This window comes from Phyllobates terribilis, unplaced genomic scaffold (assembly GCF_046119375.1).
Source record: "Phyllobates terribilis strain yellow unplaced genomic scaffold, ASM4611937v1 Scaffold_5__5_contigs__length_657084704, whole genome shotgun sequence".
NCBI classification, from domain to species: domain Eukaryota; kingdom Metazoa; phylum Chordata; class Amphibia; order Anura; family Dendrobatidae; genus Phyllobates; species Phyllobates terribilis.
Genome location: NW_027362765.1, coordinates 23,585,941 through 23,606,280, shown reverse-complemented (window position 1 = coordinate 23,606,280; position 20,340 = coordinate 23,585,941). Strand labels below are relative to the sequence as shown.

At 44.3% G+C, this 20,340-nt stretch overlaps 1 pseudogene; it reads right to left on the bottom strand.

The window, feature by feature from the left end:
- The window catches only part of LOC141271390 (uncharacterized), a 136,217-nt pseudogene that overhangs the window by 38,468 nt on the left and 77,409 nt on the right, over nt 1-20,340 (bottom strand).

Below are 20,340 nucleotides of genomic sequence, written 5' to 3'. Positions count from 1 at the left end.
CACATGTACAATCCGCATGCGTTTTTTCTGCCAGAGAGATGCAGAAACGCTCAGGAAAAAATCCTGATCATTTCTGCATCGTGGGCACATAGCCTTTACAATTTTTTAAAAAAATATATATATTTATTGCGACTGCGCGGTCCTAATAGGTTAATGACAGAGCCCTCTCCTCTTATTAACCATCTCGGTGCCACTGTAGAGACTGACAGCGGAATAAGTGGCCGCGATCAGCACTAAAACGATAATTGCTGATACAGCGGGGTCTCAGGTATAATATACAGCTGACACCCACTGCATTGTCGCCCGTCGGGGTTCGCAATCCTCTACATGGTTGACTCAAGCAACTAAATTTTAGATTGTAAAAGAGAAAAGCCCTGTGTAACCTTCTAGGGGGCAAATAACAGATCAGATGTGTCACTATGGAAGCCAAGGGTCTAATAAAGCTACCGAAGGGGTTAATGCCCCCTGTGCCCAGTAATGGGAGTCTCCACATACCTCCACCTGCAGAGCCGCCACCACATATATGGCTGCTCTGTGCGCACAGGACCTGTGATGAGGTCACAGGAGGGGAGGAGTCAGGGGTCACATGATCAGGAGCCTCAGTGGATGCAGGACTCTGCTGTGCTGGTTGTCATGGTGCTGGATGAGGTGAAGGTTATGTGTGGGGTCAGGAGGGGTTTTACAGTGTGGATGTAGCAGAGCCGCGTGTGTACGAGGTGTACGGAGCGGAGCCGCGCGTGTACGAGGTGTACGGAGCAGAGCCGTGTGTGTACGAGGTGTACGGAGCGGAGCCGCGTGTGTACGAGGCGTACGGAGCGGAGCCGCGCGTGTACGAGGCGTACGGAGCGGAGCCTTGCGTGTACGAGGCGTGCGGAGCGGAGCCGCGCGTGTACGAGGCGTGCGGAGCGGAGCTTGTACGAGGCGTGCGGAGCGGAGCCATGCGTGTACGAGGCGTACGGAGCAGAGCCGTGTGTGTACGAGGTGTACGGAGCGGAGCCACGTGTGTACGAGGTGTACGGAGCTGAGCCGCGCGTGTACGTGGTGTACGGAGCGGAGCCACGTGTGTACGAGGTGTACGGAGCAGAGCCGTGTGTACGAGGTGTACGGAGCGGAGCCACGTGTGTACGTGGTGTACGGAGCGGAGCCGTGTGTGTACGAGGTGTACGGAGCGGAGCCACGTGTGTACGTGGTGTACGGAGCGGAGCCGTGTGTGTACGAGGTGTACGGAGCAGAGCCACGTGTGTACGAGGTGTACGGAGCGGAGCCGCGCGTGTACGAGGTGTACGGAGCGGAGCCGCGCGTGTACGAGGTGTACGGAGCGGAGCCACGTGTGTACGAGGTGTACGGAGCGGAGCCGTGTGTGTACGAGGTGTACGGAGCAGAGCCACGTGTGTACGAGGTGTACGGAGCGGAGCCGCGCGTGTACGAGGTGTACGGAGCGGAGCCGCGCGTGTACGAGGTGTACGGAGCGGAGCCACGTGTGTACGTGGTGTACGGAGCAGAGCCGCGTGTGTACGAGGTGTACGGAGCGGAGCCACGTGTGTACGTGGTGTACGGAGCAGAGCCGCGTGTGTACGAGGTGTACGGAGCAGAGCCGCGTGTGTATGAGGTGTACGGAGCGGAGCCGCTTGTGTACGAGGTGTACGGAGCAGAGCCGCATGTGTACGGAGCGGAGCCGCGCGTGTACGGAGCGGAGCCGCGCGTGTACGGAGCGGAGCCGCGCGTGTACGGAGCGGAGCCGCGCGTGTACGGAGCGGAGCCGCGCGTGTACGGAGCAGAGCCGCGCGTGTACGGAGCAGAGCCGCGCGTGTACGAGGCGTACGGAGCGCGTGTACAAGGTGTATTATTCGGCCCTCTTGAATTAATACTTTGTAGGGCCACCCTTTGCTGCGATTACAGCTGCAAGTCGCTTGGGGTATGTCTCTATCAGTTTTGCGCATCGAGAGGCTGAAATTCTTGCCCATTCTTCCTTGCAAAACAGCTCGAGCTCATTGAGGTTGGATGGAGGGCGTTTGTGAACAGCAGTTTTCAGCTCTTTCCACAGATTCTCGATCGGATTCAGGTCTGGACTTTGACTTGGCCATTCTAACACCTGGATACGTTTATTTTTTAACCATTCCATTGTAGATTTTGCTTTATGTTTGGGATCATTGTCTTGTTGGAAGATAAATCTCCGTCCCAGTCTCAGGTCTTTTGCAGACGCCAACAGGTTTTCTTCCAGAATGGTCCTGTGTTTGGCTCCGTCCATCTTCCCATCAATTTTAACTATCTTCCCTGCCCCTGCTGAAGAAAAGCAGGCCCAAACCATGATGCTGCCACCACCATGTTTGACAGTGGGGACGGTGTTTTGAGAGTGATGAGCTGTGTTGCTTTTACGCCAAACATATCGTTTTGTATTGTGGCCAAAAAGTTAGATTTTGGTTTCATCTGACCAGAGCACCTTATTCCACATGTTTGGTGTGTCTCCCAGGTGGCTTGTGGCAAACTTCTAACAAGACTTTTTATGGATATCTTTGAGAAATGGCTTTCTTCTTGCCACTCTTCCATAAAGGCCAGATTAGTGCAGTGTATGACTGATTGTTGTCCTATGGACAGACTCTCCCACCTCAGCTGTAGATCTCTGCAGTTCATCCAGAGTGATCATGGGCCTTTTGGCTGCATCTCTGATCAGTCTTCTCCTTGTTCGAGATGAAAGTTTAGAGGGACGGCCGGGTCTTGGTAGATTTGCAGTGGTCTGATACTCCTTCCATTTCAATATGATCGCTTGCACAGTGCTTCTTGAGATGTTTAAAACTTGGGAAATCTTTTTGTATCCAAATCCAGCTTTAAACTTCGCCACAACAGTATCTCGGACCTGCCTGGTGTGTTCCTTGGTCTTCATGATGCGCTCTGCACTTGAAACAGAACCCTAAGACTATCACAGAGCAGGTGCATTTATACGGAGACTTGATTACACACAGGTGGATTCTATTTATCATTACCAGTCATTTAGGAAAACATTGGCTCATTCAGAGATCCTCACTGAACTTCTGGGGTGAGTTTGCTGCACTGAAAGTAAAAGGGCCGAATAATATTGCACGCTACACTTTTCAGTTTTTAATTTGTTAAAAAAGTTTAAAATATCCAATAAATTTTGTTCCACTTCACGATTGTGTCCCACTTGTTGATTCTTCTCAAAAAATGTAGAATTTTATATCTTTATGTTTGAAGCCAGAGATGTGGCAAAAGGTAGAAAAGTTTAACCGCTTCCCGACCGCCCACTGTAGATAAACGTCCGCGCTGCCTTGGCTCTGTGCAGCACGGACGTTTAAAAATGGTGGGTGGTCCCGCAGCGCTCAGGACCCCCAGGGTCCTGCAAGCGCTGCGGGAGCGGTGCAGAGCGATAGCTCTGACAGGGAACATCATCGGGACCTGATTGGATCAGGTCCCAGTGATGTTAACCCTTTGCTGTCTTCTATATGCCGCGATCTATACCTTCTATACCTGATACCTTCCAGGACCTGACGTTGCTATGGCAGCTGGAGGTCACATGACCGCCTTCACATCTGCCATATATGGTGTCCTGCCTGGCTCAGCCTGCAGCTGAAGCCTGGCAGGAGACTCTGACTGTGAAACAGTCAGCAAAGATCTCATGTAATGTAATACATGTCTATTACATTACATGAGATCAGTGATCAGAAAAATAAAAATTAATGTCCCGTACAGGGACTAAGTAAAAATGTAAAAAAAAAGTAAAAAAAATGTTTTGAAACTGTTAAAAAAAAATTACAAAATAAATAAAAATAAATAAAATATTAAACCGATAAATCCATATATTTATGCAAAAATAAAAAAAGTACACATATTTGGTATCGCCGCATCCGAAACAACCCGAGCTATAAAACTGTCACACTAATTAACTCCTTCTGTGCACACCGTAATAAAAATAAATAAAAAACGGAGCAAAAAACTATGCTTTTTCCTCATATCGCCAAACAAAAAGTGGAAAAAAATGCGATCAAAAAGCAAAATGGAAATAAAAATGGTACCGCTGAAAACGTCATCTTGTTCCACAAAAAACAAGCCGCCATACAGCTCCATCAGCCGAAAAATAAAAAAGTTATACCTCTCAGAATAAAGCAATGCAAAAAAAATATTTTTTCTATAAAATTGTTTTATTGTGTAAAAGCGCCAAAACATAAAAAAATATACAGTAAGTGTAGTATCGCTGTAAACGTACTGACCCGAAGAATAACGCTGCCTGATCACTTTTACCACACACAGAACGGCATAAAAAAAACCCTCAAAAAACAATTCCTGAATAGTTAGCTTTTGTTAATTTTACCTCCCAAAAAACGGAATAGAAAGTGATCAAAAAATGTCACGTACCCAAAAATGCTGCCAATAAAAATGTCAACTCGTCCCGCAAAAAACAAGGCGTAACATGACTCTGTCGGCCGAAATATGGAAAAATTATAGCTCTCAAAATATGGCGATGCAAAAAAAAGCGTCTTTTAGTGTGTGACAGCTGTCAATCATAAAAACCCGATATAAATCTGGTATCTCTGTAATCGCACCGACCCGAAGAATAAAGTCGTCTAATCACTTATACCACACGAGGAACGGCGTAAAAAATAAATAAAACCAATTCTTCACCTGCTACTGATTTGTTTATTATGTCTCCCAACGTGCTCACCACACATCTAGATAAGTTCCCTAAGGGGTCTAGTTTACAAAATGGTGTCACTTGTGGGGGGTTTCCACTGTTTAGGCACATCAGGGGCTCTCCAAACGCAACATGGCGTCCGCTAATTATTCAAGCAAATTTTACATTCAAAAAGTCAAATGGCGCTCCTTCCCTTCCAAACCCTGCCGTGCGCCCAGACAGTGGTTTTCCCCCACATATGGGGTATCGGCGTGTTCAGGAGAAATTGCACAACAAATTTCATGGTGCAATTTATCCTATTACCCTTATGATAATGCAAAATTAGGGGATGAAAAACATTTTTGTTGGAAAAATGTGAAAATCTTATTTTTACAGCTCAATATTATAAACTTCTGTGAAGCACCTGGGGGTGCAAGGTGCTCACCACACATCTAGATAAGTTCCCTAAGGGGTCTAGTTTCCAAAATGGTGTCACTTGTGGGGGGTTTCCACTGTTTAGGCACATCAGGGGCTCTCCAAACGCAACATGGCGTCTGCTAATTATTCAAACAAATTTTACATTCAAAAAGTCTAATGGCGCTCCTTCCATTCCGAACCCTGCAGTGCGCCCAAACAGTGGTTTTCCCTCACATATGGGGTATCAGCGCGCTCAAGAGAAATTGCACAAAAAATTTTGGGGTCCATTTTTTCCTGTTACCCCTGCGAAAATAAAAAGAAATTGGTCTAAAGTAACATTTTTGTGAAAAAAGTTAAATGTTAATTTTTTTCTTCCACATTCCAAAAATTCCTGTGAAGCACCTGAAGGGTTAATAAAGTTCTTGAATGTGGTTTTGAGCACCTTGAGGGGTGCAGTTTTTAGAATGGTGTCACTTTTGGGGTATTTTCTGTCATAAAGACCCTTCAAAGTGACTTCAAATATGATGTGGTCCCTAAAAAAATGTTTTTGCAAATTTTGTTGCAAAAATGAGAAATCGCTGGTCAACTTTTAACCCTTATAGCTCCCTAACAAAAAAAAATTTGTTCCAAACTTGTGCTGATGTAAAAGTAGACATGTGGGAAATGTTATTTATTAACTATTTTGTGTGAAATATCTCTCTGATTTAAGGGCATGAAAATTCAAAGTTTGAAAATTGCAAAATTTTCGCCAAATTTCCGATTTTTTCACAAATAAACGCAAGTGATATCGAAGAAATTTTACCACTATCATGAAGTACAATATGTCACGAAAAAACAATCTCAGAATCAGGGGGATCCGTTGTTCTAGAGTTATTACCTCATAAAGTGACAGTGTTCAGAATTGAAAAATTTGGCCCGGTCACGAAGGCAAAAACAGGCTCTGGCGCAAAGTGGTTAAGGGGGCCAAATACTTTCACAAGGCACTTTATGTGTATGTGATGTATACGGAGCGTAGCCAGGTGTGTGATGTGTACAGAGTAGAGCTATGTGTTTGGTGTGCATGGAGCAGAATCGTGTGTGTATGATGTGTACGGAGTGGAGCTGAGTGTCTGTGATGTGTACGGAGCAGAGCCGTGTGTGCATGATATGTCCTGAGCGGAGCCATGTACATATGATGTATACTGAGTTTGATAGAAACATGTATACACCTCTTGATGGTGATCCCAGAGGGAGGATAGAAAAAGGTATACTGTCGGGATTACACCCCTCAGTGTTTCTGGGAGGCAGTTATTGACAGCTAAGCCGTCCAATCTGGTGCAGGGGCGAGATGAAGCTGTCATTACTTTGATTGACAGCTCAGTCATCCAGTCTGGTGAGGGGCATGCTGAGCTGTCTTTGTTTTGATTTACAGTTCGGCCATCCACTCTGAGACTGAGAGGTGATGAGCTGTCCTCAGGTGTTCCCTGTCCCAGGTGATTGCCCAGCTACTTAGCTGGATTGTTAGTCACAGACCTCTGCCAGACTTAGCTTCAGCTAAGTGTCATTGGTTTTCTCTGTGCTTAGTGTTGTGCTTGATCTTTCGCTGTCTGACCTTGGACCTCGTTCTGACTTTCCGTCGGTTTAACCCCTTTGCTCTGATCCACTATCTTCCCGATATTTTGACCTCGGTCCGTTACCTGACTACGCCTTTTTCTCTTCCCTCTGTTTATGAAGTACCCTTCTGGCTTTTGACCTCGGACTCCTTGACTATCCTGACTCACGGCTTGTCTGTGAGAAATGACTCGGGCAGTTATTGATTATATACATTTCTGATACAATAAAACCTAATTGCACAAGTGTAATTTTTGTTTCAGAACCAGTTTTATGTTTATTGTCAGGGCACTGCTAGGGGGGCAAACCTAACCCCCCTCATATGCCAATCTATTTATAGCTGAGTTTAAGAATCTTTTCTATATCGCAGTCAGTCATATAGACCATTTTGTATAGCCTGGCTGTGGTACATAAGTAACATGTTTGTAATAATGACATGCAATTAAATTAATTGAATTTTAGATACAGGAACATTAGATTTACTATAGTTTATTCCAGATGGAACGAAGCTTTCTGGCCATGTTGGTGCATGTCTGTGATGGACATTGTTAGACGGATTTGTATACAAGAGTCTGATAAAAATTTGATTTTACAATATGATAGTTTTCATTCTCAAACAACTATCAGTTCCCTTCTGAAAATTCAGTACCAAAGAGTGAATAGAATTGTAACTGACCCCCAACGTAGAGTGAGTCACTAGGGGAAAATGATGACTAGGTTTAGAGCAATGCGGTACCCTCAGGATGAACTGGAAAAATCCTAACATCCTTAGCTAAGGTGACTACAATAATTAAAGGTAAAAGAATACCCTTTGCCTCTATATTTAGTCAGTGTACTACTCAGGTTGGTCACATCCTTCGTCAATTTTGGCCAATAGTCTGTGACTCTCACCTGGAAATTGAGATGTTTCGAGATCCTCATATCATGTCATACCATAGAGCGAAATTTCTACATGATAAGATGGTCCTAGCGGACTCAGTCACAGTATAGGACTTTCCCTGCCCTTATTGCAACGGTATCAACATTTTCAAGGCCAAGACTACACAACCTGCAGATACTGCACAACCTGTGAAACAACGCATTGGACCACCATACATGAAATTTGTGAATGAAGGAAATAGAATTATACGTTTCCTAGACATTTTTGTGAGAAGACGCAGAACATCAGCCAGCTGAGGTATCAAGTGATCAATTGTGTAACCCCGTCAGAAAAAGGGAGGTGACAAGGTTAAAATGAAGAAATGGAGGGACATGATGTGGATTAGCAAACTGGTTATAATTGGTCCAATGGTGTCAATATGGAATACATTTTTTACCCTTTAAAGGGAATTTGACACCAGTTTTTTGCCACATAATTTGCTTGCAGCATAATGTAGAGACAGAAACCTTGATTCCAGCGATGAGTCACTTACTGGGCTGCTTAGTGTAGTTTTGATAAAATCAGTTTTTTCAGTAGGTGATTACTAGAGGACTAGTTAACCTGCTGCCAGGTAGTCAATCATACTCATGAGGTCTGTAGAGCCCCTGACACAATCACTGATTGGCATGCACAGAGTACACAGGAAACCACGGCTGTGGAGTCAGTATAAAATGGATCAACTCCGACTCCTAAACTATATAATAAATTGGGAACAGTTCAATGCAGTTTGTTGGGAATATTTTTTTCATAAGAATTTGGGAAAGTTATGAAATGTCCTATAAATGTCCGTCCTATTCTTGATCTAAGAGTCTAGACTTTTAGCTGAGATGAATCTGTGCTACAGTAAATTAATCACTTAAACATGAGCCATTTATGAGGGAGTCGGAGTCGTGGAGTCGGAGTTGGAGTCGGAGTCAGAGGTTTGGCTTACCGACTCCCCAGCCCTGCAGGAAACTGCCAATCAGTGGTGTTGGCCGGGTTATACAGAAATCAACATTCAGAGAACTGCTAGATCTGCAGTAGAGAAAACAGGGTTTATATCAAAATGACAGCAAGCAGCCCATTAAGTGACACTGTTGGAATCAGGATCTCTGCCCCTACAGCATGCTGCTCTCAGATGGGGTAGCAAAATCCTGATGACAGATTCCCGTTTATATGTGTTCTATATATCTTTGAGGTGGAATTACACATGTGACTTTGTACAGTAAGTATGGAGATTCATGTGATTAAAATGAAAGTAATAATTCTCCAAATCAGTCTTTATTAGCCTCGTTTTGTTGGTGTGTAGGATTATGTTTTGTCGTCTCTTGTCGCCCATTCTTCTTTTTCACTTCTTTTAGATCTATTAACCTATTTATCATTAGGTTATACACGTACCATACAATGTACGTGTATCTCACCTGTTCTCTCTCATAGCTGTTTTATTAGATCAAACAGGCTAAGCATTAGATTGAGGAGGGGTGATCTGCAAGTTGCACCATTATTTGTCAGGATTGTACTTGACCCAACAGACTTGCCGATTGGCCTGTGCGACTCGTGTGACGTCATGATCAGCCGAGTCGACTTTGTGCGATCTCGACACTTTGTATATTGACTATATGCCAGTGTTGGTAAAAAAAAAACCTATGTGTAGTCTCCTGATGTACTCGCCGATGATGCAACTGAATGTCGTGACATTTTCTGACGATGATATGATGCTGATCATCACTCCAATGCGTAGGCCTACTTTGAGATCCAGTGACATGAAATAAGTCAAGTGAATGCTGAAATTTATTTTTTTTTAAATTCTATATATACACTGTATATTCCTGAATTTTTACGTACTATTACGACAGCCCGTACAGAGGCTGTGATCGCTTCCGGGTGTCAGCTGATTCAACCAGCTGACACCCGACACAGTGTCAGGAGCGGTGCCCGCACTGCTCCCGGCGCTTTAACCCCCTAAATGCTGCAATTGCAGCATTTAGCGAGTGAGCAGGGGGACATATGCCCCCCTGCTCTTCGATCGGAGACCCCCAGCGCAGGGTCTTGATCGTTGTCATGGTGACCCGATGACGACATCCGAGTCAGCAGACCCCAGCAAGTTACTTTGATCATGCACAGTGCATGATCAAAGTTACTTATGTCTGCAAGGCTGACACGTTATAATGTATAGCAGTGATCCTGCACTGCTATACTTTATAACTGCGATCATACTGCAGAAAGTGAAAGTCCCATAGTAGGACTAAATCATTTTTTTTAAAAAAAAGTTGTAAAAATATTTAAAAAATAATTACTGAAAAATAAAATAGTTATAGCTCCCAAAATAAAGCAATGCAAACAAATATTTTTTTCTATTAAATGGTTTTTATTGTGTAAAAGCGCCAAAACATAAAAAAACTATATAAATGTAGCATCGCTGTAAACGTACTGACCCGAAGAATAACGCTGCCTTATCAATTTTAACACATGCAGAACGGCATAAAAAAAACAACAAAAAAAAACAATTCCTGAATTGTTGTTTTTTGTTTATACTGCCTCCCAAAAATCGGAATAGAAAGCGATCAAAAAATGGCACCAATAAAAACGTCAACTTGTCTTGCAAACAACAAGCTGTCATATGATTCTGCTGGCCGAAATATGGAAAAATTATAGCTCTCAAAATATGGTGATGCTTTTGTATCTCCGGTATAGTCTGCAGTCACAGCCTATGAGCCTCCAGATGACGGATACCACAACCGTAGCATGTGTATATGTCTGGCATAATTAAGAATAAACGCTGTGTCATCACAGAGGATAACATATGTTATAGTGTATACTTTATTATACCATAGACTTCTTACATGACTATGCATGCACCAATGACTGGAGCGCATTTGGGCTTTACAGACTGTGGATAAAGTTGGCCGTACAGGCAGGGCTTCGCCGGGCACATGCGACTTTCATTTGGAGAGCAAATTTATTCCATTGTCACTTGCGGGCTCCATCTGGAACGTAAATGCGTTCCAATGTATTTTCCGGATATGCACCATTCCCTAACGATGCCACGCCACATAACTTCCTCTGCATGTGTGATACAGTTGGAGCGCAAAATGCGCTCAGAGATACATCACTACTAAAAATTGCCCAAATCGATGGGAACAGAGCTCAAATGACATGGGAACAGCATGGGGAAGACCCCTGGAAGCATTTCTGACTCCCAGGTCACTGCTGTCAACAACGTTGTCAGAGGTATTATGCCACTTTTACGGATTCACAATAAAACATACAAAAACGAAACCAAAATGGATTTTCCTGGGAAATATTTTAAGGAACATCCTTTCCAGGGTAATGACTTGTATATAAGGCAAAATAAATATACAAAAACAAAAATGCTCCTCCACACCTTGGGCTATGTTCACACGTAGCGTTTTTGATGCGGTTTTACACTTTTGCATTGCTTTCAACGGTGAAAAATGCAATCACCGGGAAATGTCATTTTAACATTTTACAACCTTATCTGGCCATTTGGTGTGTGACACATCCTCAGACACTTCCTGCTTCATTTATGAAGGAGGGACTTTGAAAGTCACAAACACTATTTTTATAGCCTTACTATTCTTAAAGGGCCAGCAGTTGGGTATGCTTTGTTGTTCCCATTATTAACAAGTGGGTCTCCTATACTGTTATTGCGTATGCAGTGACTGCAATGGGTGCCAAAAATTTGGACGCATCCCAATACACCTTTGAAGAGACATAGAGGAGGGTCTCAGTAAAAAAAAAAATGTTCTCATTATAACAGAGTGGGTCTCCTATAGTGGTAATGCCCATGCAGTAACTGCAAGGGCTGCCAAAATTTGGGAAAAACCCTACTAACAATTTAAAGACACATAGAGCTGGGCCTCCGTAACAACATGTTCCTAGAAAGGAGTGTTTGTGCTATCCAGTTATAGGGTATGCTGTGAGTCAAACGGCTGCCAAAATTTAGGAAAAACCCCAATAACAATTTAAAAACACATAGAGCTGGGCCACAGTAACGACATGTTCCCATTAGAAAGGAGAGGGTCTGCTATACAGTTATAGGATATGCAGTGAGTCCAACGGCTGCCAAAATTTAGGAACAACCCCACTAACAATTTAAAGACACATGGAGCTGGGCCACAATAACAACATGTTCCCATTAGAAAGGAGAGCGTCAGCTATACAGTTATAGGGTGTGCAGCGAGTCCAACGGCTGCCAAAATTTAGGAAAAACCCTACTAACAATTTAGAGACACATAGAGCAGGGCCACAGTAACTGTTAGAACCCTCCTGTTTGTTTTTTCTATCTTGTGCTTTGCGGTCACGTGACCACCTGCCTTTATATTCCTGCTCCGCCCTTCTGGCTGTGCTGGACTTCAGTGTTTGACTGTTTTTCTAGCCTGGTGCTTCGGTGCCTTTCTCTGTCAGTTTGCTTAGTCCTTCTGGGACCTCTAGTACCTTTTTGTCAGTTTGTCTTTTTGTGTTCTGCAACAACTTTAGGAGGTGTCCCATTTTTGTCCCAGTTCTTAGTTCTTTTAGGGACCCCTCCCTTAATGCTATAGGTCTTCGTTCTGACTAGCCAAAGACTAAGGCAGGTCTGTTCGCTAGGAACAGGCAGCCCGCTACATCGTAGGGATTCAGCTTAGTCTTACTGTAGGGACAGCTTTCCCCTATCTTTCCTTAATACATGTTGCAGATCATAACAGTAACGAAATGTTCCCATTACCTGGCAGCAGCGGTAAGGCGTTTCTCAAAAATGCCAGGACTCTACCAATATGAATACCTCTCTAAGGGACATCTGTCTGCTTATATGTGGGGCTGCCAGGTACACATGAATTGACCAATTTATGCGCTAAGATTTATTTTTATTTTCTATAGCAGTAATGCTATTCATATTTACATACTTAGCGTTGCAGAGTGCTACTTTATTTGTTAATTGTATATGGAGGTAGCTTCTCCTAGTAAGCACCTGTTCACACCTATTTCTTGTATTGGAAGTGCTGTCAGTTTTTTCTGTACCTAATAATTATAAGGCACTGAGGAATCATGGAGGACGTTGGTACGGTCAGCAAGGTACTCCCTCAGCATATTCCGAAACTTTTCCCTGCTTGTGAGAGTACCCAACGCATCAGGGCTTGTGCGATGGGAGGGTCTGAGAAAACTCTCCCAGAACTTTGACAGTGTCCCCCTGCCTCTGCTGGATTGCATTTGTGTCTCTCGTCTGTACTCCTTGATTGTCCAACGAACTGTTACCTCTGCCGCCAGCGTTTTCAGATGGGAATTTTTTTAATAATTCTGCAACAAGGTCATTCTGGTACTGCCCCATTTTATTAGGCCTGTCCGGCATGGGAATAAGAGACAGAACATTCTCCTTGTAGTGTGGGTTTAGAATTGTCACCAACCAGTAATGACTGTCACCCAAAATTTGCACAATGCAAGGATCATGGGAAAAGCAGCGTAACATAAACTCAGCCATGTGTGCCAGACTGCTAACAGGCCAGAATTCCGTGTCCTCACCAAGAGGACGACGGACCATGCTCTCCTCCCTGTCCTCAGGCCAGCCACGCTGAACAGACGGTATGACAGTTGTGCAGGTAGTACCATCTATAGTGCAGGAAACTAGCTCCTGTTCTTCCTCCTCCTCATTGTCACCCAATCCATGTTGGGATGAGATGAGGCTGGGCTGTGTGGAATCACTCTGCATGGTTCCTTGCTCCATCTCATCGTGCTCCGCCTGCAATGCATCCTCTTTAATTATGAACAGAGAGCGTTTCAGAAGTCAGAGAAGTGGAATGGTGATGCTAATTATGGTGTCATCGCTGCTCACCATCTTGGCTGAGTCATCAAAGTTTTGGAGGATGGTACAGATGTCTGACATCCATGTTCACTCCTGAGGTCTTATGTGTGGAGTCTGGCCTTGTTGATGCTGGTAGTCTTCTTCTGCTCACAAATCCTTTCCATTATCTGCAATGTAGAGTTCCAATGTGTGGGGACATCGCACACCAGTCGGTGAGCTGGAAGCTGCAAACGTTGCTGAAGTATGGCAAGGGCGGCGGAAGCTGTAGCTGACTTTCTAAAAGGGGCACACGCGGCGTACTTTGACAAGCAGATCTGGGTAGGTTTTGAGAAATCGCTGAACCACGAGGTTAAGCACATGGGCCAGGCATGGTACGTGTGTGAACCCATCTCAGAGCCGCCACCAGGTTTCGGCCATTGTGACACACGTCTATGCCTGGCTGTAGGGTCAGCGGTGTCAGCCACAGATCTGCCTGCTCTTTCAGAGCTGTCCACAACTCTTCAGCGTTTGTCAACAAAGCATATTAGCTTCAGCATAGCTTGTTGTCGCTTGACCGAGGCAGTAATGCAGTGCTTCCAGCTTGTGACTGATGTGGTCATTTCAGAGATGGAGGCTGAAGAGGAGGAGGAGGTGCAGGAGCTGTAGAATGTGGGGGCAACCCTGATTGACCAAGGGCCCGCAATCCGTCTGGAGGATGTGTCCTTTGGAAGTGCATTGAGCTGTAGGTTGGATTGCTTCTAAAGGGGAAGAAAACTCGTCTAAAGGGGAAAAAAAACTCTTTAAATCTTCTTCCTTAGTGAGCGTTAACGAGCTGAGTGTGACTGGAGAGTAAGTGCAAACAGAAGTAAGTGTGTGACTTGTTTTTCAATGAATAGGTAATTGGGAATCCTGCAGAAAATACCTGCTGAATTGTGAACTGCTGAGTGCTTTTCTACCTGTTCAGTTTTAGTGGGCTTTTTAAAACCTATTTTCTCTGTACAGTTTTACAGTCTCTTATTTTACTACCTGTGTGTTTAAGGGTTAACTACAATCCACTTAAATCCTGAGGTGTATCTATACTCACAAGGGGTTAATTAAGGGTGAGGGGTCATAATTAAGGGTTTATAAGGGGCAGCTGGTTGGGGTATCCAGTCTTTTGGAAGTGCATTGAGCTGTAGGTTGGATTGCTGCTAAAGGGGAAAAAAAACCAACTCTTTAAATCTTCTTCCTTAGCGAGCGTCAACGAGCTAAGTGTGACCGGAGCGTAAGTGCAAATGGAAGTGTGTGACTTGTTTTTCAGTGACTTGGATTCAGGTAGTTTGGAAGGGAGGAATTTGGACTGAATTGCTGTCTGTATTTTATTAATTCTTTACATTTCTTTTTACTTAACATTTCTGTCTAGTGCAATCCCCATTAGGAAATGAGCTCTATTATTGACAATGCTATCCAGGGTACATCTTGCCACATGTATGCACTCCTTGAACAGCTGGTCGTGGGTGCATACTGCTGTGCGAGATGTGAGCATGCTGTGCGAGATGTGAGCATGTTGTGCGTTTGGAAGCCCAAGTACTGGATCTAAATAAGCAGCTGGCAGCACTGAGATCCATTGACAATATGGAAAGGAGTGTGCTGCTCACTGAACAGCTGCTCACTGGGGTAGATGTGGGGGAGGGTGGTAGTAGGGAGATGCAGGACAGTGAGGCAGCTAGCTGGGTGACAGTTAAAAGGGGGGATAGAGGGAAGAGTGCCAGGGAGGCTAGTCCTGATCTGGCACACCCCAATAAGTTTGCAAAGTTGGTAGATGAGGGCGGTGTCAGTACAGGGGTAGCACTCCTGCAGCAAGGCATGTCCTCTGAAAGTTGGAGGCGTGTCAGCTCCAGTAAGGGGGTAAATAGGAGAGCAGGGCAGGCCAGGCAGGTGCTGGTAGTGGGAGACTCAATTATTAGGGGAACAGATAGGGCAATATGTCACAAAGACAGGGATTGTCGAACAGTGTGCTGCCTACCTGGCGCTCGAGTCCGGCACATCGCTGATCGGGTTGACAGATTACTGGGAGGGGCTGGTGAGGACCCAGCGGTTATGGTGCACATTGGCACAAATGACAAAGTTAGAGGTAGGTGGAAGGTTCTTAAAGATGATTTCAGGGAAATAGGCTGCAAGTTTAAATCAAGGACCACGCCAGAGAGGCAACGGGAGATTAGGGAGATAAATAAGTGGCTCAGGAATTGGTGTAGGAAGGAGGGGTTTGGGTTCCTGGAGAACTGGGCTGACTTCTCAGTTGGCTACAGGGTCTACGCTAGGGACGGGCTGCACCTCAATGGGGAGAGTGCAGCTCTGCTGGGGGAGAAAATGGCCAGAAGGCTGGAGGAGTGTTTAAACTAGGGATTGGGGGGGAGGGTATTCATTTTATAGGTGGGGAACATAGTGCAGATAGTGACCTGGGCACAAATAAAGAAATTGGGGGTGGGGCTAGAACAGTCAATATAGTAAGAAGGAATAGAGGTACAGAGAGATACATAAAATGCAAGTACACTAATGCCAGAAGCCTTACCAACAAAATGGAGGAATTCGAATTAATTTTGTTGGAAAATAATTACGACATGGTGGGGATATCTGAGACATGGCTGGACAAGAGCCATGACTGGGCAGTTAATTTACAGGGCTATAGTCTGCTCAGAAATGACCGTACAAACAAGCGAGGGGGGGTATTTATATGTAAAATAATCCTTAAAACCCATCTTGCGTGAGAATATATGTGAATCTAATGAAAATATAGAGGCCCTGTGGGTGGAGATAAGGGGAGTGGGAAAAACTAATAAATAACTGATAGGGGTTTGTTATAAGTCTCCAAAAATAATGAAAGCAGCGGAGAATATCCTCATAAAGCAAATAGATGAAGCAGCGACTCAAGAAGAAGTCATTATTATGGGGGACTTTAACTACCCTGAAATACATTGGGAAACAGAAACCTGTAGTTCCAGAAAAGGTAATAGGTTTTTGACAACTATGAGAGACAATTACCTTTCACAACTGGTTCAGGACCCAACAAGAAGGGGGGCACTGCTAGACCTAATATTAACCAACAGGCCAGACCACATATCAAATATACGAGTTGGGGGTCACTTGGGTAATAGTGATCAAAAAATAATACGTTTTCATGTATCCTTTAATAAGATGTGTAGTAGAGGGGTGACAAGGACACTAAACTTCAGGAAGGCAAATTTCCAACGGTTGAGAGATGATCTTAGTGCAATAAACTGGGACGATATCCTGAGACATAAAACTACACAAAGCAAATGGGAGACATTTATTAGCATCCTGAATAGGACCTGTGCACAATATATACCCTATGGGAATAAACATGCTAGAAATAGGAGGAAACCACTATGGCTAAATAGAGCTGTAAGGGGCACAATAAGTGACAAAAAGAAAACATTTAGAGAACTAAAGCAAGTAGGTAGTGATGAGCCATTAAATAAATGCAGAAAATTAAATAAATTCTGTTAAAACCAAATCAAGGCAGCAAAGATTGAGACAGAGAGACTCATTGCCAGAGAAAGTAAAAATAATCCCAAAATATTCTTTAACTACATAAATAGTAAAAAACTAAAAAATGATAATGTTGGCCCCCTTAAAAATAGTCTGGGTGAAATGGTGGATGAGGATAAGGAAAAAGACAATGTGCTAAATGATTTTTTTTCAACGGTATTTACACAAGAAAATCGCATGACAGAAAACATGATTAGTGATAACAAAAATTCTCCATTAAATGTCACTTGCTTAACCCAGCAGGAAGTACGGCGGCGTCTAAAAATCACTAAAGTGGACAAATCCCAGGGCCCGGATGGGATACACCCGCGAGTACTGCAGGAATTAAGTAACGTCATAGATAGACCATTATTTTTAATTTTTAAAGATTTCATAATAACAGGGTCTGTACCACACGACTGGCATATAGCAAATGTGGTGCCAATATTCAAAAAGGGGACAAAAACCGAACTTGGAAATTATAGGCCAGTAAGCTTAACTTCTACTGTGGGTAAAATCCTGGAGGGTTTCCTAAGAGATGCTATACTAGAGTATCTGAAGAAGAATAAACTTTTGGTCTGTACTGTATATATAGTCAAAATAACTTATTGCAGAAAACACATCACCTCTAATCAATGTCAGCATGTCCCACAATGTTAATATTGCAGTTGTGGTCAAAAGGAGATAAATGAAACCCTATATCCCTATTTAATAGAGAACAGTAAGTCAGTTATTCATAATGGACCACCATAGGTCATAAAAGAGATGTAAGATTGCCTCTCAATTTTTTCAAGCAGTGGCCAAGAGATACCTGTAGCACACTCTAATAGTCAAATAATGGCCACCAGAATTCACCAGTGTTAACGCGTTTCGCCCCCTCCTCAGTCGGGGCTCATCAGGGGACAATCACAGGAGTGCACCATAATAGGTGGGGCCAAATGGAGAAATGAATAAGTCCCATCTGGTGAGTCACCATGCCAGGAGACCAGGCGACTCATCAACCTTAATAAACCCCCCGTATTGGGTTAAAGCTGAAACAACTGTCAGCTGAGTCCGGCGCAGAGGGATTGTCATCGCCGCGAGGTACCCCTGGAACGCTGAGTGCGCTCCAGCAGAGACTAACCACTTGTAGCTTTCGCATGCGGCAATGGAAAGGCGTCACCGCAAATGCGGTCCACAGAGAAAGCATTTGCGGCCCACAGTCCAAAAATTGATGCATGTTTTTTTCTATTTTTACAGCATATTAATTTTTCTGAAATTACTGTTCGGTCTCCTACAACTGGGATGCCTTCTAGTTTTGATTTTGTTTTTTATGTTTGTATGTCTGTATAGGGGCACTTTAGGGACCGGCAAGGGACAGCCTCCGTGGAGTGGGGACACCACGCCGACACATTAGGGTGATTACTCCACTGTTAGGTAGGGCATTCCTCCCTTAGGGCCCTATAGGGCGAGTTTGAATGCTATTTTGCTATCCCTCCCCCATATTTTTATCTAGATTATTGTCCTTGACTTATTGATATTATCTTTTAAAATATCTATTAAAAGTTACATTTTAGGGTGTATATTATATGTTCTTTGTGGTTTTCTTGTACTTCTGATACACCTATACTATACTATTTGAGCCTTTGGCTATTGGTTGTAGAGGAAATAAAATGTATAATTATATGCTTAATTGTAAAACACTGGGCAAAACTGTAACTGAAAAAGACCTGGGTGTATTGGTGGACGACAAGCTCACGTTTGGTGTCCAGTGTCAGGCAGCTGCTGCAAAGGCAAATAAAATAATGGGATGCATTAAAAGAGGCATAGATGCTCATGAGGAGAACATAATTTTACCTCTATACAAGTCACTAGTGCGACCACACTTAGAATACTGTGTACAGTAAGAAAGACATAGCTGAACTAGAGAGGGTGCAGAGAAGAGCGACCAAGGTTATTAGAGGACTGGGGGGTCTGCAATACCAAGACAGGTTATTACACTTGAGGTTATTTACTGTGGAAAAAAGAAGGCTTAGGGGTGATCTTATTACTATGTACAAGTATATGAGGGGACAGTACAAAGACCTTTCTACTGATCTTTTTACTTTGAGGCCTGAAACGGGGACAAGGGGGCATCTTCTATGTCTGGAGGAAAGAAGGTTTAATCATAATCACAGACGCAGATTCTTTACTGTAAGAGCAGTGAGACTATGGAACTCTCTGCTGCATGATGTTGTAATGAGTGATTCACTACGAACATTTAAGAAGGGCCTGGATGCCTTTCTTGAAAAGTACACTGCTCAAAAAAATAAAGGGAACACTGAAACAACACAATGTAACTCCAAGTCAATAACACTTCTGTGAAATCTACCTGTCCAGTTATGAAGCAACACTGATTGTGAATCAATTTCTCCTGCTGTTGTGCAAATGGAACAGACAACTGGTAGAAATGATAGGCAATTAGCAAGATACCCCTTATAAAGGAGTGGTTCTGCAGGTGGTGACCACAGACCATTTCTCTGTTCTCATCCTTTTTGGTTGTTGTTTTGGTCACTTTTTCATTTTGCCATAGCTCTCACCCCTAGAGGTACAGTACCATGAGGCGGTGTCTACAGTACAACCCACAGAAGTTGCTCAGGTAGTGCAGTTCATCCAGGATGGCACATTAGTGTCAGCTGTGGCAAGAAGGGTAGCTGTGTCTGTCAGCACAGTGTCTAGAGCATGGAGCAGATACCAGGAGATGTGGAGGGAGCCATAGGAGGGCAACAACCCAGCATCAGGACCATTACCTCCTCCTTTGTGCAAGGAGGAACAGGAGGAGCACTGCCAGAGCCCTGCAAAATGACCTCCAGCAGGCCACAAATGTGCATGTGTCTGCACAAATGGTTAGAAACAGACTCCATGAGGGTGGTATGAGGGCCTGACGTCCACAGATGGGGGCTGTGCTCACAGCCCAACACCGTGCAGGACGCTTGGCTATTGCCACAGAACACCAGGATTGGCAAAGTCGCCACTGGCGCCCTGTGCTCTTCACAGATGAAAGCAGGTTCACACTGAGCACATGTGACAGAGTCTGGAGACGCCATGGAGAGCGATCTGCTGCCTGCAACATCCTTCAGCATGACCGGTTTGGCAGTGGGTCAGTAATGGTGTGGGGTGACATTTCTTTGGATGGCCGCACAGCCCTCCATGTGCTCGCCAGAGGTAGACTGACTGCCATTAGGTACCGAGATGAGATCCTCAGACCCCTTGTGAGACCATATGCTGGTGCGGTTGGCCCTGGGTTCCTTCTAATGCAGGACAATGCCAAACCTCATGTGGCTGGAGTGTGTCAGCAGTTCCTGCAAGCAGTTCCTGCAAGATGAGGCACTGAAGCTATGGACTGGCCCGCCCGTTCCCCAGACCTGAATCCGATTGAGCACATCTGGGACAGCATGTCTGCCTCCATCCACCAATGTCACGTTGCACCACAGACTGTCCAGGAGTTGGCGGATGCTTTAGTCCAGGTCTGGGAGGAGATCGCACAGG